Here is a 15,188-nt window from a genome sequence, read left to right on the forward strand (position 1 = left end):
CACACGCTAACGCTCTAATCTGGCTGCTCCGAAAGGTGCTGGATGGGATTCGCCCCCGCGCTGACTCCCCTGCCGTTGTGCCGGGGGGTCCCCTTGGCTCAGCAGCCACCGGGGGTGGGATGCCACCGGGTCACGACATCCGCAGCCCTCTGAGCCGATGTCCCCCTTGTCGCCGGTAGTGTTAGTGGGAGGCATGAAAACACCCCGGAATCACTCAGGGCTGGGATTTAAGCTGATTGTAGAGCGCGGTACCTGCACAGCAAAGTTTTTTGGTGCCAGGGTCTGGGTTTCCGCTGTTGGGTTTGCAGCGGCGTTGGTGGGTGCTACTGTGGGGTTCCCTGCTAGAACACCACAACGCGGCTTGCTGCCCCATCCCTGCCCACGGTCCAGGGCAAACCCTGCCTCTGCGGTCCCCGTGCTCCTGGAGCATCTTCATGGAGCTGCCGTGTTCCTGCAGGGGCTGCTGGATGGGCAGCTCTTCTCCTGGGCCACATAGCGTGGGCAGGCCTCTGAAGCGTGCACGCTCTCTCGGTGGCAACCGGTTGTTTACCTGGAAAGTAGCAAAGATCTTAATGAATTTCCAAGTGCTGCTGTAATGTGATTTGGCAGTCAGAACTATTATCTTTTTTAAAAAGAGAGATGATATTTCCACCATTGCTGGGTGCTCAACCACTTCCCCATATACTCAACTGTTTTTTAGAGATTAAAAAGAGATTAAATCCTGTTAAGCTGGCAGGTGATGCTGATGAATGTTTGGAGGGGATTAGGGTAAATCCGTTCCTCCTCCTGATTTAGCTCAAGATTTGAATTCATTGATAAAATTTGCCGAGGTTACCTCTCTGAAACCTCCTCTGAGCCGGTGAAACTGCGGAGGTGTAAATGAAGGCAGAACTTGTTTCTGGAGCAGAAAGGCTAATGAATTAACCTTTATAAGGTTGATGAATGCTTAAGATAGCTGTCCGTTTATTCCTGTGCCAGTGTCCAATTAATCCACACTGTCACAGAATTAAAGGGTGCCCAGGCTGGCTCCTTGGCTGGGGGAAGCTGGCCTGATGCCCCTGCAGTACGGCTGTGAGATGCTCTGCAACAACCAACCCGCGGTTGTTCACGTGTCACTTGAGTTTCAGCTAAAAAATGTCGTCTCTCAAACTAGGGGCGAAGTGGAATTGGGTGTAGCTATGCACTGGGGGCCAGGGGCTAGATCCAGCCAAAGCTGTGTTGGTGTCCTGGACACCATTTTTCTTCTGTGGTGGCATTGCAGTGGGACTGGAGGTTACAGAGGATGTTCTTGGCAGCCTCCAGCAGCTGTTGGACCATCTGGTATATCCGCATGCATCCTACGGCACAAGCACAGGGATGGTGGGACTCCAGAGCATGCTCCTATAAGGTGTCCCAGCACCAAAATGTTGTCTTCAGAGGAGCATTGAGACCTGCAGGGTTGCCATTTAGGCTGAGGACCGGTGCTGTGACTCGCACCAGCAATATGTAATGCCCTGTGCTGGGCATCCTGTCGGGTCTGCGGGAGAGACCACAGCTCTGCAACAATTCCAAGGATGTGTTCAGTACAAGGCTCAGCAACAGCACCAAGCAACCGTCCTGGTGGTGGGAGAAAGGATAATAGTCGTCACTATTACTTCTCTGTGTTGCGCATAGTCAAATTAACTTCTTGAGGACCAAAAAGACCTTCTGGGAGCACAGGGGATGCAGTGGTGGAGCCACCACCCCGGCAGAGCTTTATAAACTAGGGCAGTGCGCAGCAGGGTATTTGCTGCTGGAGATTGGCACTGCCCACGGCATCCATGGGAGATGACGGGGCAGAGAGAGGGAAAAGCTTTGTGCAAAGTGACTTCGGCATTCTTGTCTTTTGGAGAAGAGCTCACATCCGCAGCCCTGTTCGGAGCCCTGGGACTGCTCACGCAAGAGATCACCTCAGGATTTCATACCACCTGCAAATGTGTGCCCACCTCGCCTCCCGGTTTCCCTGCAAAGAAATAACCACCAGAGCAGTAAGAGCGGCAGCTTTGGGATGCTTCAGAGAAGGCGAGCCTGTGGGCAGCAGGTATCTTCACGCTGCTTAGCGAAGCTGACATTTCAAAATCCCCTGGATGCAGGTGAAGTCGCACGTAGACCTTTTTTGGCCAGAGAGATGGAACGTGCTCGTGCGCAGCCTGCCCGGGGAATGCAGAGCGTGGTGGACCCAAGGTACAAATTCCCGGTGATCGCCCAATAGGTTGGTGGTGACTCTGGAGGAGCAGGAGCCAGCTGGCGTGTGTCCGATGTGCCAAGGCGCTTCAAAGCCCGTGGGGTGCAGCAGCTTGGGGAATCCAGAGGGCGCTGGCTGCCACTACGGAGCTCTTGGCTCTCTGGAATTTGAGGACTCATGTATCTCGCAAAGGAGAGCTGGCGCAGGCCACGCGCGCTTATCCTGAGTGGCATCCGAAGTGCCAGGCTCTGTAAAACAGGGCCGAAGTCGGAGATGGGCTGAACACATGCTATCGGGGCATGGAGGATAGAAGGATCAGGCTCGGTGCCTGTGGAGCAAATCTGGTCGCTTCATCGGAGATGCTTGGGGTCTATCCAGCTAGAGCAGCAAACACAGACCCCTGCGACCATTACAGGTGCTGGTGGGATGGGTGGGAAAAATGAAGCGCAATGGTAAGTCACAGACAGCTAGGAATACTTTGAAGAACGTAATACTTGAGAATAATTTAGAAATTACTCTTTTTTTGAGTCAGTCATTGAAACATGCACTTTTCTAGAATGAATGGGGAGAAGAGCTTGAAATAAAATATATTATTAAACAGAGCTTTCTTAACTGTCCTTAAGCAAGAGGATTTTGAGGGAAGTGTTTTCCAGTTTCTTCACCGTGTTGCTGCGCAAGCCGGTGTTTGCCAATGAGCGTGTCTCCTTCAAGAAGAGCGAAAAATAAAGTTAAATTCGCCATGTGGTGGAGGAGAATACTTGGTATCCATTTTTTGTGATGATGGTGGTTTGTTTAAGATAAAGTTACCTTTGTATTTGCTTAGTTTAACTCCAAACAGGAAAATAATGGCTCTCGTAACGTCGCTATTAGAGGAATGTTGTTTTAAAGCACTTTGGGGTTGCATTAGTTGAGAGCAAAATGAATTCTCTCTCTGGAGCAAATAAACCCTGGTGGGGCTGGATGCTGGGAGCTGACAGCTTGATGTGGGGATGTGCATCGCAGACGGGTCCCCGGGGGCCGGTTCCTGATGTAATTCTTCCTTCTCCTTCTCTTCCCTCCTCCCTTCGCTCACCTCGGTGAAGCGGCATCTCCCCCCAGCAAAATGGTTAAAGCACTTGCATCTGAAACTGGAAGGCACTGGGCAGCGTGGGGGAGGACAGCAGTGCTAACCAGAGGTGGAGGGAGGCAAGAAAGTTTTCAGTGTTTTAAACGTAGCCTCCCCGTATGTCAGCACATGAGGAATGAGAAAGACGACACGCAGGGCGGGCACTAAATATCAAAAGTAGCATTCGTGTCTTTAAATCACAAAGTGTTTCTGATTTTCGAATGCGTACAGAAGGTCTGAGAGGAGAAATTACAGCAGGAAATTACTGTAGACCATCAGAAAATGTATCAGGAATATCATCCCAAAATCATAGCATCGTAGAATGGTTTGGGTTGGAAGGGACCTTCAGACCATCCAGTGCCACCCCCTGCCCTGGGCAGGGACACCTCCCGCCAGACCAGGTTGCTCCAAGCCCCGTCCAACCTGGCCTTGAACCCCTCCAGGGATGGGGCAGCCACGCTGTGCACTATATACTCACACACATTTTGAACAAACTGCACGTATTTGATAGCAAGCAGCTGCAGCAATAAACATGCACGCTTGCATGTGTAAGAGGTTTGAAATAGTAAGACAAAAACTTCCTGCAGAAAAAAAAAAGTATAAGTGAAACATAAGCCAAACTGGACCAAAGTTCTCCTCTCTTCGGGAAGAACTGGCTGTGAACAAAAGAACATTTTAAATAACTCCCAGGGGCTTCAGCTCAGCTCTCGGCGAAGTGCACAGCCCACGTCAGACTTTGGTGAAGCATCTTTTGTTTTCTCCTCTGAACGCCAACTTATACTCGCAGTTTGGGGGGGTTTTCTCGTTTTTCTTTTTTTTTATGCCTCTCCCCAAGCCTGACAGCTCGTGCTGGGATGCGGTAGGAACGTGCTGGGTGCTGAGGATGTGCGTCGGTAATCGCATGAATGGCTCCTGGGCTTGCTGTCACCGCAGCCCCTCTGCCGGCACAGCTGGGAACCCCGGTCCCAGCCACATCCCAGAGGAGCCAGCCCCCCAGAACTGCCGATCCCCCCACAGAAAAGGAGCTGAGGCCTTGGAAAACTTGGCACAGGTTGGTTTTCGAGTAATATCCAATGAGGTAACACAGCAAATATTAGGAGAACAACATCTGGTAGCTCTGCTGTCTACCTGCCCGTTGCAAAGAGTTTTTCAGACCTGTGTCACCGTTCAGTTTAGTCCCATAACAGTGTGGTGAGAGACTCCTGCAGTCAAGGCCACCTGCTTGTCTCTTTTCCTTTCACAAATAACGAGGAGGACGGGTGGGTTTTTTTTTTTTTTGGTTTTGTTTTGTTTGCAACGCAGTCAGGGACACTTTAAAAGCAGCTAAGTGCATTTGAAAGAGAAATCAAGATCTGTTGGTGCAAAGGTGTCGGCGTTTTTATTTTAAGCTTAAGGTTGCAGTTAGTTCATTACCGCCGAATTGCAAAGCACGGGGGGGATGACTGGGGTATCCTGCTGGAGGGATTAGATCCCGACTGTGGAGGGAGATGTCTTCTCAGCGGGGTTGCGTGCGATGTGCAGGTTTGGGCTTGGAGCTCCTGCTCTGCAGGTTTCCACTCTTGGCTGTGGCAGTGCCCCTTCTCTGTCCCCAAGTGAACCGGAGCTCATAGCTGGTGTGAAGCCACGAAACTACGGGTGGTGAAGGTGCTGTGCCAGCTCCAGCCCTTGGGTGTGTGGCAGGGATGTGCCTGTAGGATGCAACCCTCCCCAAAGGCTTTGCAGGCAAGTGCGTAGTGGTGGCAGTGGAGAGCCTCAGCTCTGCATGAGCAGAGGGGACGGATGAGCTCTGCTGGCTTCCTTTGTGGCTAATGTGGGTACAAGGCTCTGTTTAAACTTAGGAGATCGCAAAAATTGGGGTTGGGTATTGTTGCAACTACGTGTGGTCCAGCAGAGTGTGGAGGCCCCAGCTGGCCCAGTTCTACTGGGCACTGAGAAAACACCTGGTAAAAGATGGTCCTAGAAAAATAGCAAAGATGGACAAATAGTGTGTAGATAAGGGAGAGATAATTGATACTGCTACCAGAGAATTTCTTTCTAAGATTACTTTTTAGAAGAATCTCAGTGCTGCAAGTTCTGCATCATCAGCACGTCTGGTCCGTGGTACTTGAGACCATGGTCCTGTGCTCTGCCTGCTGAGAGGGGCCGGTGTCCAACACGAGACTGGTCCCTCCTGGTCTGCTGCTGGGGAAATCGTTGTTCTTGCAAGTCCTGTGCTTGGTGACATTGCTGCTGGGCTGTGGCTTCCTCCTCCACTTTGATGGGGAGTTTGCGCTCTGGGAAATCATGGGATGATCGTAAGGAAGTACAGGGGTGATGCAAGAGAGAAAGTGTGGTTTAAGCTCATCTTTAGCTCCAGAAGACCTCTGGAGATGTAGATGCTGTCAGCATCCTACAGGGATGTTATGCAGGGGCTGATGCAGCCACCAGCGGTTCGTGTCGGGCTGAAATTGGGCTGCTGGGTTTCAGCAGCGCTGACTGCAGAAAAGGCTCTAAAACAAACAGGACTGGTCAAACATCAGGCCAACCTAGGCAATTCTGTGATTCTACGATTCTAACATCCCTGGTGAGTTGGAAAGATGGGACTTCAGATATCAAAGAATCTATTCCACCTCTGAATTCCCTGGGCACTGTGGTCAATTAATTTGTGATGTATTCTCCTGAAGCGTGCGGCACGTGGTTTATGGTTTTACCAAACTCATCAAAGCTGAAAAATTCAGGAATTCTATTCCTTCCTCCCAGTAACCACACAGTTGGCAAAAACTTTCACATTCTTCCTTCTTCTTTCTCTCTGTGTGAAATCTCCCACCTTCTCGTAGGGAACGCTGCAGAGAGCTCGTGGCCGCTGTGGTACAGGAGCCCCGGGCGCTGCTCTGAGCCACGCCGGGGTGTCGCTGCAGCTCTCCGGGCTTGCAGGACGCTCCCTGTTTAGCATGTCATCTTGTTTCTTTTCCTTTTGGAAAACTGAGGGGGGAAAAAAATGGTAAAAGAGAAGCTCATCCTCTTCTGTGCTCCTCTCCTCACTACAACGGTGAGAAGGTTGATAGGAAAGGTGGCCATTGAGCTGGTAACCACTGCCCGCGTGGGTTTTGTGAAGTTCCTAATGCCCAAACTTCAGAGATGGAGCAAGATCCATATTGTTGGTGAATATCAGGAATTGCATGTCCGTCCTGCGTACGTAAAAGCTGTGGTTTAGGGGGGAACGATAGTGCTGATAGAGGCGATTTCCCCCACCTGGTGAATGGTCAAGTGGTGGCATCAGGAGGGGGTCCCCATCAGGGGCTGGCACGTATGTGTTGGCTTGGGTTGGGGTCTCTGCATCTGCCTGGGGATGAGGGGGCTGTGGAGGAGAAGAAGGGGTTAAAATGAATGCAGGCTGTCCTGCAGATGTAAGCACTAAGGAAGACAGACTTTTGTTGCATTGTGCTGGTTTCATGCAAGGGGTCGCAAAGATCAGCCCTGGCCCACGGCAGAGACCCCACTCCTCTGCCCCATCTGCACCTGCTGGGGAATTAATTCCTCCCCAGCACAGGGCGGGTGCCTGGTCTCCGTGGCCGGGGCTGTGCCTTGGGCATCCCTCCATGGCATGAAGCTTTCTCCGATGCTTTAGGACTTCAGCTCGCATTGCCGTTTTCATTGATCTTGGGCATCAGTGGCACGTGCGAACGGGAAAAGAAGCCAGTTCCAGTTTGCCCACATTTGTTAAATTTGATATGAGAAGATTTATTTAAAAAAAAAAAAAAAAAGAAAACCTTAAAACCTGAAGCCCAAGAGATGGGTGAATTTAAGTGCTCTTAAGAGGTTATTGCTAATGCCCGATATTGATTGGGCCGAGAGGCAGCAGCAGTTTGGCAGCGTTGCCTCATTTCTCTTGCAAGTGCAGCTCGTCCCTGGGCTGCGGAGCCCCGTCTCTTGGGAGTGAGGAGTATCTGATTTCTCTGGTCTCCTCCACCCTCTTCTCTTTGCTTGTCCCACCTTTGCTCCGTGAGCCCCGCCAGCCGCGGGGACGGGAGGGACGGTTGCCCTAAGATGTCTGGGATTTGGTCAAGAAGCAACTGGCTGTTGGACATGGCCGGGGCCCCGCAGCCCCAAAACTCCCCATCATGGGGGCAAAAGACCTCCTGGCACTGCTTCTATGGGCGTCAGGAGGCTTCGGTCCGAGGCCAGGGTGAGGGGCTTCGCCTGGAGCATATTTGTTTACCCGCGTTAGTTGGATCCCTTGGCAGCTCCCACCATAGAGCCTTGATGACGGCGAGCGCTTCTCTCCACCAAGTCACTTTTGGTGGTGAATTAAATCATTACATTATTTATTATTTTTTTTTCCCCCTTCCAGTATTCAGTGTTCTGAGCTAAATTAGAACAGAAACCTTTTCAAACTGTTCCTTTAATAAAGTATTTAGTTAATAGATGATGCATAGCTCACAAAGCTCGCAAGAATCTGACACGGGGTATCATAATATTATGATATTTAACAGCAAAACCTACTGCATTATCAACTTACCTCTATAGCATGGAGGAGGCAACAGCTGAGGCATAAAAACTAATGCTTCAGTATGACAGAGCTAAAATTGAACTTGGCAATTACCGCGTGCATGATTCGCAGTATTGTGAAGTGAAGCTACTATATAAATCAGCTCCAGTAATCACAGGGTTTAAAATTAGTCAGTTACTATTAACTCTGCCAGTGTTAGCATATGTTGAGGAATTATAAAAGTGAAAGGTATGGAATATCTGAAGTACAGGTTTAAAGTAAACCACTTGAACAAGCTCCCAGTGGGAGGATTTTAAGTTCACGCCGAAGTAAGGTTTCGGGTACTCTGACAAAGGTTTGTGGAACACATTTAATTGCACATTGCAGTCTAATCTTTTGAATGCTTAACATCCTTTAGAAAGCACCTTTTCATGTTCCCAAGACTTTTGCAGTTCACAGAGGGTAGAGTGATGATTGAATTTAATTTTTTCTCCCTTACAGAGTTTTCTTTTTTTTTTTTTCCTTTTTTTTTCAGAGCAGCGCTATTCAAATAGTTTGCAGAGCTCTTCAATGCCAGGCGGAGAAAAAAAGGAAACAGCAGGATAATGTTTTAAAATCATTATGGGGAAGTGAAAGGCTGCTCTGAGCGCAGCACAGAAATTAGCAACTGCAATGATTGCTAAATTTTTATTCAATGCAAAATTCATGGAATTTGCGGCTATGAAAAATAGGGAGAGTCGAGTTATTTAATAGGATTCTAAATTATGTAGGATGCACAAATATTTTATATGGGGCACCGAGCTCCGTGTGTTTCTGTAGGAGAGCGGGAGCTGGAGGCAGCTCTGCTGGGGTCGGACGGCTGCTTTATCGTCCAGTCCTTGCTCCTCTGGTTCACGTTAACATTTTCAACTTAATTTTTGAAATAATGCTGTTTCGGTCTTGGTGACGCATGGCTGTGATGAATGTCTGTGGGCTTATAACGTCCGAAAGCTTTCGAAGACGGGGGAGGACACCCCTTGCTCCGGACTTGTCCCGTTGGGAGGACGTGTCACCCCGCCGTACCTCGTTCTTGTGGCTTTTGTTGTCGGGGCTTTGCTGTCCGTGAGTAATTCTGAATGAGGTGGAGTCCGGGATGGTGGAGTCCGCTCCAACCAGTGATGGGGGAGGAGATGGCAGAGTCCTCTCGGCTCCCTCAGCCTGGCGCGGGCTGCGGCGAGCAGCTGCTAAAGGATGCTCCCGGCCCTTCATCTCATTTCCAATGCCTCAGTCCCTGCTTTCTCCCTCCCTGCATCCCCTCCGGGGCTGTATTCTGATGGGGTTTCCTAGCTGCATGCTTTTCCTGCCAACGAATCTAAAAATTCCTTAACTTTCCTTAACTTCATCTGTAGCTCAGGTTGGGCCCCCGTCACCCCGCGGTCCTGCCTCGCCCAGGCAGCATCCCCTGCGCTCCTGCGAGGTGGTTCCCGTCCCTCTCTTCTCTCTTTCCGTATCTCACCTTCAGATTCCAACATAAGTCGTGATGATTTTGGTGGGTTTTCTTCTTCCCCGCTTGCCTCCCGACCTGACCATACCATTTCGTTCAGTTACAGCCCCGTCTGGTTCCAGAACGGGCAACTTGTGGCTTGTTTCTAACTCCAGTGAAGTGGAAATGTTGCAGCAAATCTGTGCTTTGGTCTTTCTTTACTTTTAGTCCCCCATGTGTCCTAATTATTTAGTGCAACTCGTTCAGCCAGTGTTTTTGAAGATGCTGGTGCTCTGGCAAAGAGAAGGATCGGATGAGACCGTCTTTTCTCTTTCTTTTTTTTTTTCTTTTTTTCTCTTTCTCTCTCTTGCTTTTTTAACCAGAAGAACCGGAGGAGTGGCGTACAGCGGGACCATGCGGTGCCCCTGGTTAGCGTTTGAGAGGCAATCAGAAAAACGCTTTAATCAAAGCGCGGCCCGACGGGATGGAGGGATGGAGAAGTTCACACTGAGGGCTGTTTGGGTGCTGCACCCGCACGCGATGGCAGAGTTATCCCCGCCCTCCGCGATAAAGACCAAAGACTGTGAAGGTCACCGTGCACAGATGAGCCTATTTGCCATCGCATCGAGGACTTCGTATTTTGGAAATAGGCTCTGTTATTTTTCTCCCCAGCAGCAAGGCGTTACTTTATCAGTCAGAGATAAACCTTGCTGCGTTCCGTTACAGGATTTTGAAATATATAATTTTCAATTGGCTGATACAGGGTAAATTGCCCCCATTCTCTCTGCCAATAACTTTAAGATTCACGAAGAATTTATCAGTACATTTAACACTTCCATTGAAACTACATTTCTGAGGTTATGGAAATGAGCTACAAATGAAAGTCACAACTCAAAAAGCAGGAAACGTGCCTGTAAGTGAGGAAAAAGCTGTCACTGGCATTGTGAAGAAAGAGAGGTATAAATAGGGCATTGGGTTAGAAAGCAGGAAATCTGCGTGCTGTGGGTTTTACTTGGAATTTCTTCTGGTGACCCTAGATAAGACTGTTAACCCTTGTCTCTGCCGACAGTTGTACGTGCTCATTTATGGGCTCTGTTTCTGGCTTTTGGGATTGCCTGCTTGAGCTCACGGTTTGAAAGCGCAGCCGCTCCATCAATCATGGGCCTGTGGTTTTCGTGCTTAGGAAGGATCACTTTACCAAAGGGACTGGATTTCTCAATATTTCCTGTAGAGTGTAGTTTAGACTTGCCCCCTCCCTACACGGCCTGGGGAGAGACGGTCTCGTGGCGAAGGGTCTGTCCTTACAAGCCGTGAGGGGAGGGTGGCCATCACATATTCGGTGACAGATTCGGTCTGCAATTCCCACTGCAGATGGACTTAATGCAGTCGATGACCACAACTTCATGTTTGGCATTACTTTTATAGAGAAGATAAAATAACATAAATCAGGAGGACTTTTTCTTATCTCCATGGTGGACCTAAGAAGACCCTTCCATGTTTGCTAGAGATTTTTCTAGCCCTAGAAGGTTTTCTTGGACCCCAAATCTAAGAGGTCTCCAGCCATGCTAGGAATGGGCAACCCATGAGCTGGACCACTAAAGCCTTGCCCCTCTTGCTTGAACCCAAGCACACCTCAAACCTCCCTCTCTTGCTTTGCCCAACTCAAGGTGGCCGGTCTGATCCGTGGTAGTGCAGTCTGCCACGGCTCTGTGAAGCAAGTCAGAAAGGAAATGTGGAAAAGAAAATGTCCTTAAGTTGCGCCAGGGGAGGTTTAGATTGGATATTAGGAAAAATTTCTACACTGAAAGGGTTTTTACACTGGAAGGGTTGTGGAGCATTGGAACAGGCTGCCCAGGGAAGTGGTGGAGTTGCCATCCCTGGAGGTATTTAAAAGATGGGTAGACGTGGTGCTGAGGGACGTGGGTTAGTGATGGTTTTTGTCAGTGTTAGGTTGATAAACGAGGGGCTGTGCAGCATCCCACCCAGGATAAGATGTGGGGATGCGCGTCACATCGTGTCCTCCGTGGTTGGAAATGCAGGCGGTGGAGCATCCCGGGGGCACGTACAGCGACATGCTCAGGAGGGGATGATCCTCCTCTCCTGCCCGCCACCAGCTTTGGATGTTGTGGTGGGGTCTCATTTCTGGGGATGACCCAGCACTGCTCCACCAGCCAGCTGAGGGGATGCAGCCGTGGAGAAGAGCCGTCCCACCAGGGCCTTTAATGACTTAAAAACCACACTGAGACAAAACCTATGCTGTGAGAAGGGGGCCTTGCCCCCCTGACACTGATGCTTTCGGTTCCCAGGCTGACAGCTCCAGAGCGTAAGTCAGGGGCTCACGTGGGTCTTCAATAAAATCAGTGGGGATGATAGGTCTGACTGTTACAAGTTATAAACTTGGCCTAGGGAGTTATTTCAGGCTCGTGCAGCCTAAAATTGTCTCACAGCCTGAAATCACGTCTCCAGTAGAAATAATGACCTCCCATCTCGCCGATCCCTGCGTGCTCTGTAACAAACAACTGGGGACTTCCCCAGAGGTGTCACCCTCACCCTGGGAGCGCTGGCGTCCCGGAGCGCTTGTCTCACGGATGTGGTGCAGGAATCGGGATGTTGCCTGCACAGCTCATGACTGTAAAAGTTGGTAGTTATATGTATGTATAGATTTATTATTTTTTTTGCGTGTGTCTTGGTGCTGTTCTCCGAAGGTTGGGGAAAAAAAAAAAAAACCAACAAAAACCACCAGAAGGAAGCAAAAGGTGATGAATACTTCGTAGCTGGGCAGGGGGGACCGATTGGCTCTTGTAAGCTGAATCTGAATCCTTCAGAGGAAACCATGAAGGATTCCCCATGTTCTTTGATGTCCCTTGTCCCCGCGTGCCATCTCGGTGCTTTCATGGGGAGGTTCTGAACCTGCGAGCTGGTGACTCAGTGCAGGCAGTGACTTTTCTGCTTTTGACTACGATTTAAACCCCCAAAGCTGAGCTTATTTGGAGGAGACCTTGCACCGCTCGCGAGGCCCTTTGCAGAAGCTGCCACTGAAATCGGTGGGGACAGAGCAGTCGCACCCCCTCGTAAGCAAAAGCAGAATTTCTCTCGTCTCCGGAGCGCGCAAACATTTGCTCTGTGGGCTGTGCTTCTCTTCGTACAGGTTGTTTTGTTTCCTGTGGGGGGTGTGCGTGTGTGAGGCAGTTCCACGAACCTCCTGTTTCTCCCAGGGCTGTTTGCATGGCAGGTGTTTGCTGTGATAAAATATTGACGGGGAGGAGGAAGGAAGGCTTCGTTCTCTTGTCTGTCCCTATCTCTTGTTATTTTGCAGGTGGGAGGTACAAAAAGGGCCGTACTTTGATTTTTTTTTTTTTTTAATTTTTTTTTTTAAAATCAACCAAGGTCACGATAGAGAATCTGGGGAATTTCTAGAATGTGAATACAACTGGGGTTTGGTGCAGTTTGGGATAACTCTGGTGAATCCCTGCCTTTGCTGGAAGCTGGAGCTGGATGGTGTCGGGTCTGTTTGGGCGTGGGCAGAGGAGCAGGGCAGAAGATGGAGTGGGCAGGGAGGTGTCCTGGGATGTGTGTTGGCCGTCTGGATGTCCCAGCAGCAGAGGGAACGCAACCATACCATACCCCCAACGCTGCTGGTCTTCAAATGCCCCAAAATGCAGCACGTTCCTGCTCGTGTTCTCATTGCTGATGTCCTCAAACTGTACGAAAAACTGAAAAAGCATCATAAAAACCTCTGAACTCCTCAAGGAGCAGAGCTGATCTCTGGACTGCCTGGATCCTTCCAGCCCAGGATGAGACCCCAGCGTGATCCCTGATGCAGTGGCCACGGGCTGAGCCCCCAGCCTGGCCCGGCAGCCTGCCTCTGAGGGTAAAGGGCCAGCAGATGTGTGGGGTGTCAGGACATCACCTCTTTGACAGCTGTGCTGGGGGAGCAGCTGGTTTGCAGCCCTGTAGGACAAGGCTCTCTGAGAGCTGATGGCAGCACTGCAGGACAAGGCTCTCGGAGCCCAGCGTGCAGCAGGGGTGAGATAAATGGGCAAGAGGAGCGGGCAGCACCGGGGAGGAAAGAGGCCAAAGGGAGACTTGGGGGGCTGGGACAACAAGCTGCCTTTAATTTCATTTTGAACCCACTGCACTGCTGCTTTTGTGCTTTTGCCCATCCCTCTCCTGCCTTTTCTTCCTGCCTGGTTGGCTTTTCTGCCCTGGGACCCGGCAAGCTGAGCCTTCACCAGGTTAACTAAAGATTGAGCATAGTGTGTAAGGTGATTTTTGTATTCGACAGAGATGCTGAGTATTTAGTACCAACCTGTAACCTGCCGGCAAGAGAGCTTCTCCCCTGACATTGTAGGTGGCAGGTTGGGAAGCCAGGACCTTGCTTTATCGCATTTCTCTTTGTCTTACTGCAAAGAAATATGTTGGATGCTCCTTACGCCCTCCCAAAGAAGAAGAAACCTTCATGTAAATGAGTTGGATGCTCCTTACCCCTTCCCAAAGAAGAAGAAACCCTCATGCCTCTGGACCAGCTGCTTGGTGGGTTATTGGGCAACATCCATGTGACCGTGGCGAAATCAGGAATGAACGGGAGAATATCAGATAAGACCAATACAGGTGTGGAGGCTCTGCTCGGGCAGGGAAGAAGAAACCTTGCTGCCATGAATGCAGGACTGAATGCGTTTTAGGGAGAGCTGTGGAAGGGAACCACTGGATTGCACACATCGGGGTGGTCTCCAGTGAGACCAGTAGAGCTGACTGGGTGGCTGCGCCTGCTCAGGTGAGCCGTGTGCTGGAGGCTGCCCACCCAGAGCAGGCTGGGGGCTTTAGGCTGGCCTTCAGTAATATTTTTTTTTTTAATACAGAAACTGAAAAAAAACCCCTGCTTTTGTCTTAATTGAAACAAAAACAGGAGGTGAGTGCCCCAGAAACTCCACTGCGCACAAGCCTTGAGTGGCTGTGGTTTTTGTTTCAAGCTAGCTATGACTATCTGATGAACCGTTTCTGTTGTGTGTGTTTTTTTTTTTCTTTTCTATTTTTTCTTTTTCTATTTTCCCTGCCTGAAAGAAGACAGAAATTTTTCTGGCCAGTTTGTTACTCCTGCCGTTCCCAGCCCTTGCCGTTTGCGGCTGTGCTCTGCATCCACGTGCACGTGCCAGGTCTGAATGTGACCTCCAGCGAGGAGATTAAATGACTCTAAAAGCCTTTCTGCAGCAGCGCGTGCGTAACACGCGGCGGGTTCGGCCGTGGCATTGACTGCTGGCTATAACATGAGCTGCGGGATGAGGACTGCAGGTTGTCACGCCGCATCAGCCGGGTTGGGATTTCCAAGTGCCTGCGGGAGTCCAGCACCTCCAGCACAGGCATAAGGTGCTATTAAGTCTTCTACTAAGAGTTAAATATCTGCTAAGAGTTAAATAAACATTGAATTACTCTTAATACGGAAGAGAGACGTACCTATGCGCAACTCAAAGGGACAAACCAATAACTGATGCACAGGTTTGGGTTTTATTTTTGGCCATTACAATGAACACTTCAGTGTCGTACTTTTCTTTTCCTTATTTCTATGTACCTTTGGACTGGCTGTTCCAGTTCCCCGTTGCTCGTGTGCTGTGCTGCCTGGGGACCGGTAACACCCAGCAAGACTGTAAGAGCCGACCCCCCAGTGTTGTTTCGGCTGTTTGCCGTTCCAGGCGCTATACGTTTTGAATTTGTGTCATTACCCAGATGTCTCGGCTTCTGCTGGGGGGTGTTTTGAGCTTTTTTTGAAGCGTCACAGCACCATGGCTATCTCCAAAGGAAAGGTGTTGAACTAACTGGCCTGATCAGCTGCAGCTAATGCTACAGCGCAGGATTACTTGAAGCTAGAACAACGTGCCTGCTTGACTAAGTTGGCATATGGGTGTCGAGACTAAATCCTAGAGCAGAGAGGAAGAAATTCAGGATCTGCTGTAGT

At 50.0% G+C, this 15,188-nt stretch overlaps 1 protein-coding gene across 4 annotated transcripts in view; it reads left to right on the top strand.

The window, feature by feature from the left end:
* TOX2 (TOX high mobility group box family member 2) overlaps positions 1-15,188 on the top strand; it is a 155,318-nt gene that overhangs the window by 12,417 nt on the left and 127,713 nt on the right. Inside the window, exon 1 of one of the 4 annotated variants that reach the window (XM_074605335.1) lies at positions 8,743-8,877. The exons of the other annotated variants lie outside the window; for them this stretch is intronic. The gene's annotated coding sequence lies outside the window, so the exon portion shown is untranslated. Of the gene's footprint in view, positions 1-8,742; positions 8,878-15,188 lie in introns of those variants that run through there. 4 annotated transcript variants of the gene reach the window in all.

Source organism: Larus michahellis, chromosome 12 (genome assembly GCF_964199755.1).
Source record: "Larus michahellis chromosome 12, bLarMic1.1, whole genome shotgun sequence".
Taxonomy (NCBI): domain Eukaryota; kingdom Metazoa; phylum Chordata; class Aves; order Charadriiformes; family Laridae; genus Larus; species Larus michahellis.